The sequence below is a fragment of the Oryzias melastigma genome, linkage group LG20, assembly GCF_002922805.2.
Source record: "Oryzias melastigma strain HK-1 linkage group LG20, ASM292280v2, whole genome shotgun sequence".
NCBI lineage: Eukaryota > Metazoa > Chordata > Actinopteri > Beloniformes > Adrianichthyidae > Oryzias > Oryzias melastigma.
In genome coordinates this window covers 18,359,357-18,373,457 of record NC_050531.1, presented here as the reverse complement: position 1 = coordinate 18,373,457, position 14,101 = coordinate 18,359,357, and the positions used below count along the sequence as shown (strand labels likewise).

At 37.2% G+C, this 14,101-nt stretch overlaps 1 protein-coding gene across 2 annotated transcripts in view; it reads right to left on the bottom strand.

The window, feature by feature from the left end:
• Window positions 1-6,523, bottom strand: part of itgb1a (integrin, beta 1a) — a 31,960-nt gene extending 25,437 nt beyond the window's left edge. Inside the window, exon 1 of one of the 2 annotated variants that reach the window (XM_024280323.2) lies at window positions 6,204-6,523. The gene's annotated coding sequence lies outside the window, so the exon portion shown is untranslated. The remainder of the gene's footprint in view (window positions 1-6,203) is intronic. The other variant, XM_024280324.2, reaches the window with a different exon arrangement.
• Between the last annotated feature and the right edge of the window lie 7,578 nt (window positions 6,524-14,101).

The following is a 14,101-nucleotide window of genomic DNA, read 5'->3' as shown; positions in this document are numbered from 1 at the left end:
AGTGCTTTAGTTGTTCACCGAGTCATCAAATGCCTGTTTTAAAGTTCCATAAGCAGTAGCTGGATCTTTTCAAAATTAGCAGTTTAAGCATATGACTTGACTGTGACTGGCTTTGATGAGTTACACCCATGCACGGTTTGTGGCCTGAAGAGCTGCTGCACAGTGGGGCTCCCAAAAATTCCACACATATGCAGAGTCTGCCTTTCTAGGCTGTAACACAGGATGCTTTGCTTTATCACACAGGAAGCCTGTGTAAAGATGCATGGAAAACAGCCAAATCTCCCACTAGAGCAATGTTAAAAAGACGAAAAAGAAGGCAAGAATACTTATTCTGAAGAGCTGAAATGCTGCCTGTTGCCAAAACAGCAGCGCCTGTTGTCTTTGTGAATCAAGCATGTCTAATCTAAGCCTAAACAAGGGAATAGCAAAATTCCAAGTTATGGGAAAGGCCAAACAAAATTTGGAACTGTTCTAAAACAATGACAGCAAGAAAGCCAAAGGATCCAACTGGAAATAAACAAAACAATGACAAGGCCATTTATTTCTGAAGACAATCTACAAATATGGGCAGAACACATGTGCTGCTAAACAGTAAGAGGAATTATTTATGTCCGTGACAGCACTGGCAAATGTCTGCAGCTCTGGAGCATTTAATGAATAGCCCGTTGAGACAGAGACGAGAATAAACACATTTTCTACAGAGCTAATGGCTCCAGCACTAAATGGGGAAAAAAAAGAACAGATGCAACTGGGGAACAGATGTTCAGTCCAATTGGAAACGAGACCCAAATTCATAAATGAATCAACATTTAATTTAAGGATAAGTGCAAAAATAACAAAGTCCTGTCTGACTGAGACAAACATATTAGGCAATAAGAGAAACACACACAATCTTCTAAAAATGCTTGTGTGTCGTCAAGTCTAGAACTTTAATTCTCTAATGTTGACGTATAGAATGCAATTGTGGAAATATTGAAAAAAGATAAAGGTTCACTTAACATAGATTAAAGTGAAACTCTAGCACAGATACATCTCAAAGCTGGCAGTTATCAGCAACTAAAGGGACCAGGATGGATGCTCTGTCAAAGCTTTATCAGTTTTAACAGCGCCATCAGCCAGCTGTGCACCCCCCGCCCCCAACACATGCAAAACTGCTGAGGCTGTAATACTGGTAAACACACAATAATGAATGTCAGATGTCTTTCATTTGGCCACAGACTTCACACTTCTACTGGGGGCGTGGTTTGCAGCAGCAAGGATGAAAAAGCTGTCCAGAGATTAGCAGTCAAAATATATTTGGAAACAGTAAAAGTATGTCTGTCATGTTTTATTCTAATGTACTTTGCAGAGGGCAAAGTCTTAGTATCTGATGACTAATGTGTAAAAAAAAAAAAATCATAAACTTAATTGTAGCATAATCACACATCATCGTAGATGAGCCTTGCAGTTGATTCTTTCTATAGAGTGTATGCCAATTGAACCCAATAAATACAAATGAATGATATTGATACCTTGCAAGCCCAACTGCCGGTCCTAAAATGTCAATTAATGGAGACTACAAATACCTCTTGGCCATGACAAAGACACGTTAGGGTAGGTGTCCACATCAACTGTATCCGAGAACTGGATTGAATGACTCCTCCCCCTCTGGGTCCTAAAAAGGAAGTACCCGCTGGTTCCAAGAAGTCAGAATCCAATAGACTGAGAAATAAACAGCTATTACTCAGTCATTATATTTGCCAGACTTAATGTTCTTGTCCTGACATCTATTTGTTAATTCTAATGTTTTTTTATTTTTATTTCCTGAAGCGCAAGTCATTTAAACTATAAAAAGAGCAATCAGATAGCTCAATAAAGACACGTGGTCTCACGACAGATTCTCCTGAGCCCACCTTCAAGTGGTAAAGATGTTGACTATCAACTTCAACGAGGTCCATATTGCGTAAAAATGGCGACTAACCCGATGGCAAATGATTGACTTCATTTTGTTGGAATCAGAAGTCATTTTTAATGGGTGACATCCACTCACTTGGTCCAGTTATCTTGTACAGCCAATGGTTGTCCCAAATACCCATCTTTTTTGTGAGACACTCGTTTAGGAAAAAATAAAAATTAATACGAATGGTTGTCAGTTGGAACTAAGGATGTAACGATTCTTTGGGAATCGGTAAAAAAACTATTCAAACTTGTCAATATGTTCAACGATACAGAAAATGTTAAAAATCGATTTGATAGCTTTCCGTGCAGGTGCGCCTGTGATTGTGTGCTCACCATGCGCCTGTTGTGCAGAGGAGAAATGCATTTCTTCATGTGGGTGTGCTCTGAAGCTCAGAAGTTTACATTTAAAACAAAGGAATTGGCTGGTTTTACCCTAAACTCCCATTTTGACCAATTTGTCCAGCAAACTTGCTATTTTGCCTAACCACTGAACAGGTTGGCCTATTTTTTACCCACAGAAAGCCCATATGTGGCTGTTATGGTAATTGTGACTAATGCTTAAGGAAACGCTACAAAAGTGCAAACTGAACAATAACGGCAGAAAAAGTTCAACTCAGCAGTCACACTGATTTATAACACAGATGATTCAGTCTAGTGACAAAGTGTGAGTAAAACTGCACATAGTATTAATCTGAAAAAAGTATCTTATTTTTGCATTTTGAAGAACAAAGACCGTTTCCTGTACAACGTATATATTATATTATAAATAATTTGGGTATTTTGAAATGACAAATGTGTTTGAGAATGCATTACTATGAGAACCAACTAGGAAGAAGGAAAAATTCTTGAGAATGACCAGATTATTAATAAAACAACTCCAAGATGTTTTAGAACTTTTAATTAGATGACAAAGTCATCAGAATTAGGGCTGCACTTCATGAGAAAACTTGTGATGTGCGATAAAAATGATCAATATTATGATGACAATATGACTTATAGTACATAAACAAATAGTAAAACAACTAATACATCATTTTCACTTCATTGCAACAGTTTTATCTAAATGAACATCAACATGACATAAAGTTTACTCCAAATGACAGGATGAAGGCATCTAACATGAAACGCCTCCATCTGATTGGTACACTTATATGAATAGGTCCATTTGATTGGTCAAAAGTGAAAACGGCTGTATTTGATTCGTTAGGCATTCAAGCTGCAATGAGATTTTTTTAACATGAGTGAAAACATGCAAGGTGAGCTTTTATTGTAGTTTATGCTGTCTTCTGCTAATATTGTATAGGCTGATATTGCAATCATGATACATTTTCAATTTATTGTACAGATGTAATAAGAATCCACAATTTTTATAAGCACAGAAAAACCAAATCAAATAAAAAAAATAACAGATCCAAAACAGTTATTCAGATAAAGATGCTGTGACAGATTAAGTCAAAGCAAACAGTCCTAGACAGAAACTGTAAAGGAAGAATCTCAAGTCAGTGTCCAGCTGGAAACCATTTGCTTCATGTCAAACTTTTGACTCTGGACTCACTTCCTGTCACCTCCCAACAATCTCTTATCTCAAAACAGAAGCTGGTAAAGAATCCAAGTCTGTTACCCCTCCCAGTTTTCATCTCCACCATGTTCATTTCTCCTCTGTCAGCCCTGCTCCTCCCAGAGTGAGGGGAAGTCAAGCTAGTGGTTAAGCTAAATCTGTACAGCATCATATCTATTTATGGCCAACATGGCATGTTCAGCTTCGTTTTCTCAGCAGGACTGACCTCAGAAGCTCCTCTAGGAAGCAAGAGGCACCACCAAAATATGCTCAGAAAGGTATTCGACATGACTGTACGGACAAAGTGATTCTGGGATGAGTAATGGAGGGAAAAAACATGACTTAGAAACTAGTTCTTGTTTTGTTAAGTCAAACCAATACATAAGGCTAACACCACACAGTGTTAGCAAAAAAATAAGTTATTGTTTTAGATTATGCGTTGCATCTTCTAAAATGTAAATGCGTTTAATTTTGATAAAATGTCTAAAAGTACCAAACATGACTGTTGACAATAACTACTAGCTTGACAAGAGAGATTGTATCTAACAATTTAAAAATAACAGCTCTTCTGGGATTGGGTTTGGGTAGGGGACTACTTGTACATGGCTTTAGCAGATGATTTCTTCTTTCTGCTTTTTGACCTGAGGAGGTTTCCCTACGGCATTTAAAAAAAAAAAAGAAAAGTACAGCAGAGCATAGATGCATGCCTTCTTTTTAACCCTTGAATACAGAGCTTTAGCTCCAATGTTTACATTCTTCAATTACCATAACTCTTCTGACCGTTTTTGCAATTAACATCATTTCAGCGAATTCTGATATAGAGAAAAGCAACTTTTTTGCTGTAAAAAATGCTGAACATTTTTTTTTTCGTCTTTGATTTAAATAAATTTAAATCACATCTCTTGGCTGGTCCCCCAGAGGAGCTGGAGGAAGTGACCGGACAGAGGGAAGTCTGGACATCTTTGCTTAGACTAGGGCTGCCACAATTAGTCGATGACTAATTTAAGTTGATTAGATGTTTCTTTGCTATTATTATTTTACCTCAAAACTACAGTGTACGCTTTCTAATGCTGCATCTGCCAACGTCTTTGACACACATGCGCAGTATTGCTAATCCGTTTCAGTAGTGATGCCACAGGAAGTTCTAGAATGACTCTGGTACCTTAATAACACCTTAGTTTCAGAAGCCAACCTCATTTGATTCAACCTTGTTTAATACCAGAAACAAATGAAGACAGAAGCTCCATGATTCATTAAATGTTTAATAAACTATCATCTTAATCAAACAGAACGGCACATTCGTCACATTCACTCTTGCTGTAACAAGTCAACACTTAAGAGCATGACCAAAAAAAGGTGTCAAATTTCTGTCAAAAAATGGCATGGCCAGCTCAAATGGTTTTCTGTTCATAACAGATTTTTCTCTCTCTGTAAATCTTCGTGGTCCATCATCGAGCTTCAGTGAAGCTTATACAACTATTGGAAGGATTATTTCTTGCTTTCTTGACTTTTCACCTCTTAAACTAAAGACTACACACACTATACACTAAACAGCTGTCAAGAGCAGAAAGTGGGAGACACAAATTTGGCACCATAGAAAAATCACACTTTTTTTTTTAATAAAAAAGACCCGGATGTGTTTCAGTGTTGAATAAATAGCCTCATAAATCAGGTGGACCTGGCTTCTGCAGAAGCAGCTGCTCCCCTGGGGGGAAGGTCCTGTGGTCACATTCATTTAGCTGGTGGCCACTGTTTCAGCTTCGGACTTTCAACTCCCTTACTGTCCTACATTTATCCTTCTCCTCAATTAGCTATACAACCCCCCCTCCAACATCTTTATCTCCCCTTGACACCCCTCCCCTCATTCTCCCTGCCCTTCCTCCTCTTCTTCCTGCTTCCATTTTCCTGATGAAACCTCGCCTCTTCATCTGTGAAGTCAGCAAAGTGATCTGTGTTTTCAGAGCTTTGATCCCCTCTGTTTCTCCTCAGATCAAATGGTGTGGGGGGGTCTGGTTGATCCAATCAATGGGAAACTGCGCAGACTGTCAGTCCTGAACTGCAAGAGCAGCAAGCTCTATTCAGGAAAGCTTTACATGCAGTCTGACATCTGGGGTATTCAGTGGGTTGTCAGCCTGAAGCTACAGAATGTGCAAAGTTCTGTATTCTGGCAGCTAATTGCGAGAACTTTATCTCTTCTGAAAATGAAACAAAATTTAATTGCTACTTTTTTTAGCACCTTTATTCTCCTGGGCTGTCAACCCTCATGTGATCTGAGTAATTAGGATTGCTTGTTGAAATTACCTTAAATGAGATATTTAGAGCCTGTTGCATTATTATAGGCCAAATAACAACAAATAAAGACCCCCTACATGTACCAGAAACAATTAAAATGTTGGCAATATATATATTTTTAATTCTATCTTTTAAATGAATAAATGTAACATCATGTTTAGACAAGTTTTCAAACTCTTATTTTTAAATTTGATGTATAAAAAACTAAGATAAATCAATCTTGGGCGACAGCATTTGTCTTTAGCCACAGGAGGGAAAACATTAAGCTAAAAAAAATCTAAGTTTTTATTAAAATAGGTATGGATATAAATGCAAACATTTATAAAAACACACAACACGCATAAAAAATCAATTAAGGCTCGACAAAATAAAATAATGTAAAATATACCCTAAAGTATTATTAAAGTCTGCTTACCTTGCCGCAATGATGTTTAGATCCGAGGCGACATGCAGGAGCAGTAAGCTAACTGTCTCGTCCAGCTCCCCGCGAGAGCAGAAACTATCTGCCCTGTTGGCACCGGGGGCCACCCTCTCCTCTGTCAACTCAAAGAAAACCTTTCCCGCCGCTCATTCCCCTCAACTTTCCTTTGAGGAAAAAATGTCTAAAAGATGTGAAGTATCAAACGCGTCCAATAGAAGAGGTTCTCCTGTTCCCCTTTAGCGTGGAAGACACCGAGGCTCTCCAGTCGTCAGCCTGAACCGGGCAAAGCCGAGAAGTAACCCCCGCTTTTGCTTATGTGAAGCTTACAACCAACTCAACTTCCGGCGGTTTCCTTTAAAAATAAAAGCTCTCTTTTCTCCCAAGTTTGCTAAAATTTAAATAAATTGATTTTAAGATGACATATGTATTATCATTTAAAATAAATGTCGATATTATCTACCCAATAGTAATATTTTTTATGTTAGTGTGAAATGTGGCGTTCTTTAAGTACGATCAGCTCAGCTCACGTTTTATTTTGAAGGCTGGTTCGTGTCTTTTATTTTTGCCAACTTCAATCTTAGCCTCGAGTGTACGTCATCGTTACGCACCCCCACTCAAATAATTGCCTATTTATACAGATGCTAGTGGCACGCCTGTTTCATGCTCTCGTGCTGCATCAGTCAGTGATACCCATATATATCCACATGTAGACTCATGGGAAATAAGCTAAATAAACAGTTTCATTTCATTTAGTTTATTAAAAGTTTAGTTAAACAATAAACTCTGCAAGGTTTGTTTAAATTACAGCGCAAAGTTATCGTTTGGTTGTGACCATAATGTTTAATAACGTTGATAAATTACTTTTAATAGTATATAAGAGTCCTGGTGATTTAGGATTTTTCTCTAAACTATTATCAAAAGCAGTAGAAATAACTAAAAACACATTTATTTTATCATAACTACAATGTATGGATCTAATTAAACAGCTAACCAATTATTATCTACATTAAAATAGAAAAATACTCTTTTTTTTTTAGGTACATCTTGCTATTACCGGGTTGAACCCCTTTTTGTCTTCAGAACTGCCGTAGTCCTTGGTAGCATAGATTCAACAAGATACTGGAAACATTCCTAAGAGAGCTTGGTCCATATTGACATGAAAGCATCACACAGTTGCTGCAGATTCATCAGCTGCACATCCATGATGCTGCTTTTCCACCTCTTCCTAAAGGTGATCTATTGGGTTGAGATCTGGTCTTGTTTAAGAAATCAGTCAGAAGATGGTGCTCTGGTCATGAAAGGGATGGACATGGTCAGCAATAATATTCAAATAGGCTGTGGTGCTGTGACCATTCTTGATTTGGGGCTCAAAGTGTGCTAAGAAAATATTCCCCTAACCATTACACCACCGCCTGTCCGAACCACGGATACATGGTAGGATAGATCCATGCTTTCATGTTGATGATGCCAAATTCTGACCCTACCATCTGAATGTCGCAGCAGAAATGAAGACTCATCAGATCCAACGTTTTTCCAATGTTCTATTTTAGTTTTATTGATCCTGCATGAATTGTCGCCTCAGTTTCTAGTTCCTGGCCTGACATGAGTGTCACCCAGTGTGGTCTTCTGGTACGGTAAAAGCCCATCTGCCTCAAGATTGGGCGTGTTCAGAGATGCTCTTCTCCAAACCTCGGTTGTAACTAGTGATTATTTGAGTTACTGTTGCCTTTCTAACAGCTGGAACCAATCTGACCATTCTCCTCTGACCTTTGTCATTGTGGTCCCAGCTCTCTTCAAGTCATTGACCAGTTCTTCCTGTTCTCAAGATCATCTGTACCCCACCAGGTGAGATCTTGCATAGAGCCCCAAGTGGAAGAAGATTGTCAGTACAGTTGTTATCAATTAGTTTACCGTATTTGGTGATTTATTTTATAGTTGAGTAATTTCGTGATGATACTTGACAGCTCTCCGATTTATGGGTGAACTTCCTGTGTAGTTAATACAACCGTTTTTCTGTCTCTCATTGGAGTAATGTCTGTGCTCAAGCAGATTCAGTTTGAACCCACAAACATTATAAAGAACAACAACTACTGAGTGATTCTTGTCTGGTTTCAACACTGGCTTTGAATATCACATGTTAACTTCTATGTTTTAGAGAAGTTAGATTGTTCAAAATTATGTGAACTTCTCTTTTTGCAAGTAAAAAAAAAGTCTAATAAACCATGGTGACTCTGTTCCTTTTTTACAGTCTCGACATTTTTGGTCCTTCAAGTCTGATTCCTTACATCTCTATCTTAAAGAAGAAGGAGATAGTCGGTGCTGAAAGTCTGTGAGCAGTGCAGGTGTTGGTGAGTTTTTACCATCCAAAAGAGAATGAATTAGCCAAAATGTTAGTAAATGTTAAATATAAAAAAGGAACCTTGTACAGGTCTTTATAAGACAAAAAACTGTGGAGACCTTCTGGTGTTAACATCAACACTTTGATCAGTTGAAGTAGATGGACAAAAAAAAAAAGAATGAATAATATGGGCTAAATTCAAAGTAAGACACAGTGTACACTGCACACATAAAATATAACGCCACAGGGAATATAATATAAAAACTAGGACTCTTCTAGGACCGATTTCAACAGGTGTGTATGTGATTCGTTGTTTCAAATTTTTGTGAAAATACTGTCAATGAATTTGAAGATTCTTGCTCTAAATATATAAAAATGTGGCCACTGGAGTCATTCTGGGCAAACATTAGGTAACTTGTAGCAAAACCTAATTAAAATATTAAAACAAAATAAATAGAGATAATGGAACTATTTTTTTTTAACCAAGTCATCAAGAATAATTTCACCCTCAAAGTGCTGGGATGGTGGAAAGGACAAAAATACCAATAAAAGGAGAAAGCTAAAGAAAGCGATGGACGGTACAAAAATAGGCTTTTTTCTGTAACATCATAGAGATACGTTCTTTAAAAAAAATATCACACAATGTGATTCAGAATTATAATATAACAGATCTCTATCATCTTTCTAAGTAGGATGACTTACAGAATCATCCATACTTCAATTTTCTACGCTTAATTCCTATTGTGGTCACAGGTTGCTGGAGCCTATCCTAACAACTGTCAGGTGAATCTAGGACAGGTCGCCAGTCCGTCACAGGACCACATGACTACGCACACATCCACACCAAGAGACAATTTAGAAATTATCAGTGAACCTTTGAAGCATGTTTTAGGACTGTGGGAGAAAATGCACAGGAAGAAGATGCAAACGACACATTGAAAGAACCCAGCTGGGAACCAAATGGGAGAGCTAACCACAGCACTACCATGAAGAATCAAATATGGTGTGTTTGCCCCTTAGTGTTTGTGTTCGGTTTTTGTTTCTTAGCTCCAAAAATACCTGATACTGATTCCTAAAAAGTTCTCAAAAAAGCATTTTTCTAACTTTGTTATATTTTTACGACACACACCGCATTCACATTCTTGAATTGTATCGAGCTCCTATCTTTATTTAAACACCAAACATCGACATGTATCATGTACAAACTTACATGTGCAGAAAAAGTGACAAAGTTTTTATTTGCCCATGTCAACTTGCAAAGTTTTAAAAAAACCTGAATTGAGTTTCTCATAATATATTTTGACCAGCGTACATTAAAAAAAAAAAAAAAAACCCTAATGTGACTTGGAAGAGGTTGTGCAGGAGCTTCTAGTAAACTCATCTGGAAAGGACCTAAATAAATAGTTTTGTTCTTTAAATTAATCTAGTTTCATTGGATCGGTTTCAGTCTAAATAATCAAATCTACAAGGCCTGTTTGTTTAAATTTAGGTGGAAAGTTGTTACAGCTTCAGCCGGGGGCTGGAGTGGAAAAAATGTGAAAGAAAACAAACGTTGAGGACCAGAGGTTTCATTCGCTCCTGTTTATTTGGAGAGTGCTTTAAAAAGGAGAGCAGATTTTTACATCCCTGATGTGCTCCAGTTTCAGACCTTTTAATAATAGTGGTACAAAATAATATCTGCTACTTTGGTGTTCACTTATCTGGAAAGGACGCAACAATTTATAGTGTTTTTTTTTCACATTTAAGTTTGCTTTGCCAAGAAAAGCCATGAATGCACATCAATTTCCCTAAAAAATGCTCAACAATCTAAGTATGGATCCACTCTGATCATCTTTTGATCAATTTTCCAAGCGTTCCCACTGGTCTTTGAAATATAATTGTGCAGTTTTTATAAAAAATCTAAAAACTTTGCTGTTTTCTGGATCTTAGTTTCTGCAGAGCGACAGGAGTTTGTTAGAAATTTGCCTCTGAGTTGTAGGCTGCATTTTTACAGCACCACCCTCCATCCTGTTGCTGAGAGCTGTCTGTTTACACTTTCTCCTGCTAGCTTACAGCCCCTCACACCCCCAGTCTAACATTACTGGTGCAACAAGAGTGGAGATGTCAGCTCTGACAAGGAAAACAAAGACGTACATGGACCCTTTTGGAGCTTTTCAGTGTATTTTCTACAATTATGATCTTTTTCAAACATTTTTTTTTTCATTTGCTCCTGTTTCACAATGATTTGAGCACAGAAATACCATAAATGCAATTTTAAACTTAATTTTCTTTTGCATAAGTCCCCAATCATTAAAAAAAATACTACAAAACATGTTAAAAACTCCCAAAACACAAATTTCATTGAAGTTGGTCATTAATACTTTCTCATCAGACTAATGTATCTGACTTTGACTGCTAAAAGTTGTCAAATGTAACTCGTTCTTACTTCTATTACAATAAAATTATTCAGTTATGTACCCAGAAAGAAATGGATACATCCTAGTTTATTAAATTAGCAGCCTTTAAACCAATTTTAGATCATTCCGGTCATATAATTTCAGTGTTTAGTCTGTGTTTGGATACTGTGACCATGAGGTCCTGCTGGGACTGTCTGTCATTCCTCACAGAGCTAGAGCCACCTTGTGGCCAACAAATAAAATGCAGCCATTACATTGTAGTCAAAGTTTCAAGGATTAAATTGTAAGATTTTTGTTGTCTTATTCAGGTTTAGGAGTTTTTTTATTTTTAAGTGTAACATTTATATGGAAAAACAAAATTTTTTACATATAAAACAAGCAATGCATGAAGGGAGCAATATAAAATTGAATCTAAATATTGTTCAGATTTGCCTAAATTATTTATTGGATTGACGAGCACAACAGTCTGAACTGTCTTAACCCATATTTTCCTTAAAAATAAAATTATGTGGAATGCACTCCAAACCAAGTATCACAGAAGAACCAACTTCGAATATTTTTCTGTTACACTGATGTCACCATGGGTTCTTATGGGTTCAAGTGTTTTGGTGCACATGTTGACACTTATATTGTCAACGGGACAGAATGTTTCTGTGTGCTCCCTGCCTGTCCTCATTAATGCCATTTGTTCTGCAGACACCATATCAATATTTCTATTGATGATGTCTATGTAACCCAACAAGGGCTGATCCTTCTTCATGTTAGCTACTTCTGTTCTGCAAGAAAACTGGAGATCAAATGCTCACACAGACTGGATTATTATTAGAATTTTAGAGTACATGTACTTAACGTTTTGTAAAATCCATGAATCTGAAAAAAAAAATCCAGTCTTAGACATAAAAAGTTTGACATTTTCTTCTCTACTTGTCGAAAGAACCATATTGTTTTCATCATTCTTTTTTTTACTGTGCCTTTGAAAATGTTGCCATTCCAAATTACCTGTAAATCACTAAGATTTGGTGACTGTCACTTGTCCCTGAGCTTCATCTCTCCATAGGTTTAGATCTGCTTCTTCTTCAGCTCTTCCTCAGTCGCCGTGGCTGTATGTTTTTGGTCATTATCCTGTTGTAACACCCATCCATGACCCATTTTAAACATCTTGGTTAATGGAAGGAGGCTCTCACTTAGGACTTGGTAATACATTTGATCTGTTCCTCCTCGGTGATGTAGCCCTGTGCAGAACAACACCACCAAATCATAATGTTACACCTCCATGCTTGACAGTGGGGATGGTGGTCTTGGGGTTATTGGCAGCATTCCAAACACGACGGGTTGAGTTGATGCCAAAGATCTCAATTTTAGTCCATATCAGAATTATTTCCCTACTCCTAAATTTAGCCGTCCAAGTGGAGAAATATGGAAAAATAGTGTCAAAAATATTTACTGGGCATCTTCGTTAGCGCGTAACATAGCATCAGTTTTATTTGTGCTAAAACAAAAAGTAATTACTTACCTTTACATGTAAACGTCTGTTTTTCAGAGCAGATCATGTAACGAAATGCGTTTCTCCTCTGCGGTACAGCGCCATGCGGAACACCCTCGCAGCAGAGGGATATAGACCCCTCCACCGCTTTGGCTTCCTCTTAAAAAAAAAGCTATTTCGCACATCCCTACTCCTCCAAATGCCTCTACAATTGATGGGGAGAAGAATAAGTCTGATGTCTCCAAACTTCAAGAGACGTGTCTTCTAAAGCAGTTTGCAAACACTGCTAGATATTAAACCATGAAGTATTCCCAATAGTTTTCCTGGTGATGTGGTTCCAGCTGGTTTGAGTTCATCACCTAATTCCTGCCGATAACTCAGTGTTCTTATGATCACAGAAACCCCAGCAGGTCCAATCTGGTTTAAAACCCAACCTTTAAAATAGTTGAATTCTTGTATATTGTCACCAAATGTTCTCACCTTAATATTCAGTTTGTTGCTGATGATTTTGTAGTTTAGAGTCTGTAATTTAGTGTCTCTTCTACAGGTGATTAGTTCAAACAGGTGTCTTCAATTCAGGTTGATTAAGAGTCAAATTTTCATGGTTACTATCGATCAAATACGTATTTGTAATACATTTTCATCGTTCAAATCAATCAACCATTAACATGACAGATTTTTATTTTAAGTGGACAAACTTAGAAAATTAGAAGGGTTCAGATACTTATTTCTCCACTGTACATCTGAAAAATGACACATGTAGAGATCATAAACCAGATTAAAGCAGCATCGTACATCAGTTTGTCATTAGTGGTCTGTTGGCTCTCTTTGCACCAAGCTCTTCTGCTCTTGTGAAGTCTTTTTTTTTAATTCAGAGATCCATCCATCTGGTCATAAATATCCACCACTTGCAGATTAGATTAAATTACTTAAAAATAATGTACTGGTAAAACACATAAATAACCCAAAATGACCATTCACTTCAGATGAAGCTGCTTTATTGTATCTTTGGAGAAAAAGAACGGTTATGAACAGGTTTGATGCTTTTGGTTACACTACAGCCTCGCTGCAATGCCTCCTTTGCACAAGTCGGATACAAAACCCAGCTCTACCAGGAAAGTAAGAAAGGAGTGAAGAAAAACAACGTTTGAAATCTAGTACAACACAGGTATACCCAGTTGGATTTAAGGCCTTTGCTGTTTATTATTTTTTTCCCCTACAACAGCAAATTTACAGAAGCAGTATTGAAAATAAGTCTTTTTTTTCTCGTTTGTGTAACAAAAAAGAAAAACAAAATCGGCACAAAATTCAAATGACAGTATAAAATGAAGCTTTAATATGATACATGTTTGGAAAAAATGTCCTGTCATTCTGATCATGAAAACATATCAATATTTGTGTTTTTTTTTACATCTCTGATCCATGTTAGATCATCTGAAACCAGGTATAAAAAGATGAAACTTCTTTTTTTTCTTTTTTTAAAGCATTTTCTTTGCAAATGATCACTATAAACACATAAACCTCTTCAATATATTTGTCAGTGCAACATTGTTGGTTTGGAGTTCACGCTACAGTATCCTTTTTTCTCTACTGCTGCAGCTGCGGTCCTCTGCAGCTTACAGCGCCGGCTTGCGGGTCGTCAGATCCGAAACGTACGAGCTGAGAATGATTTCAC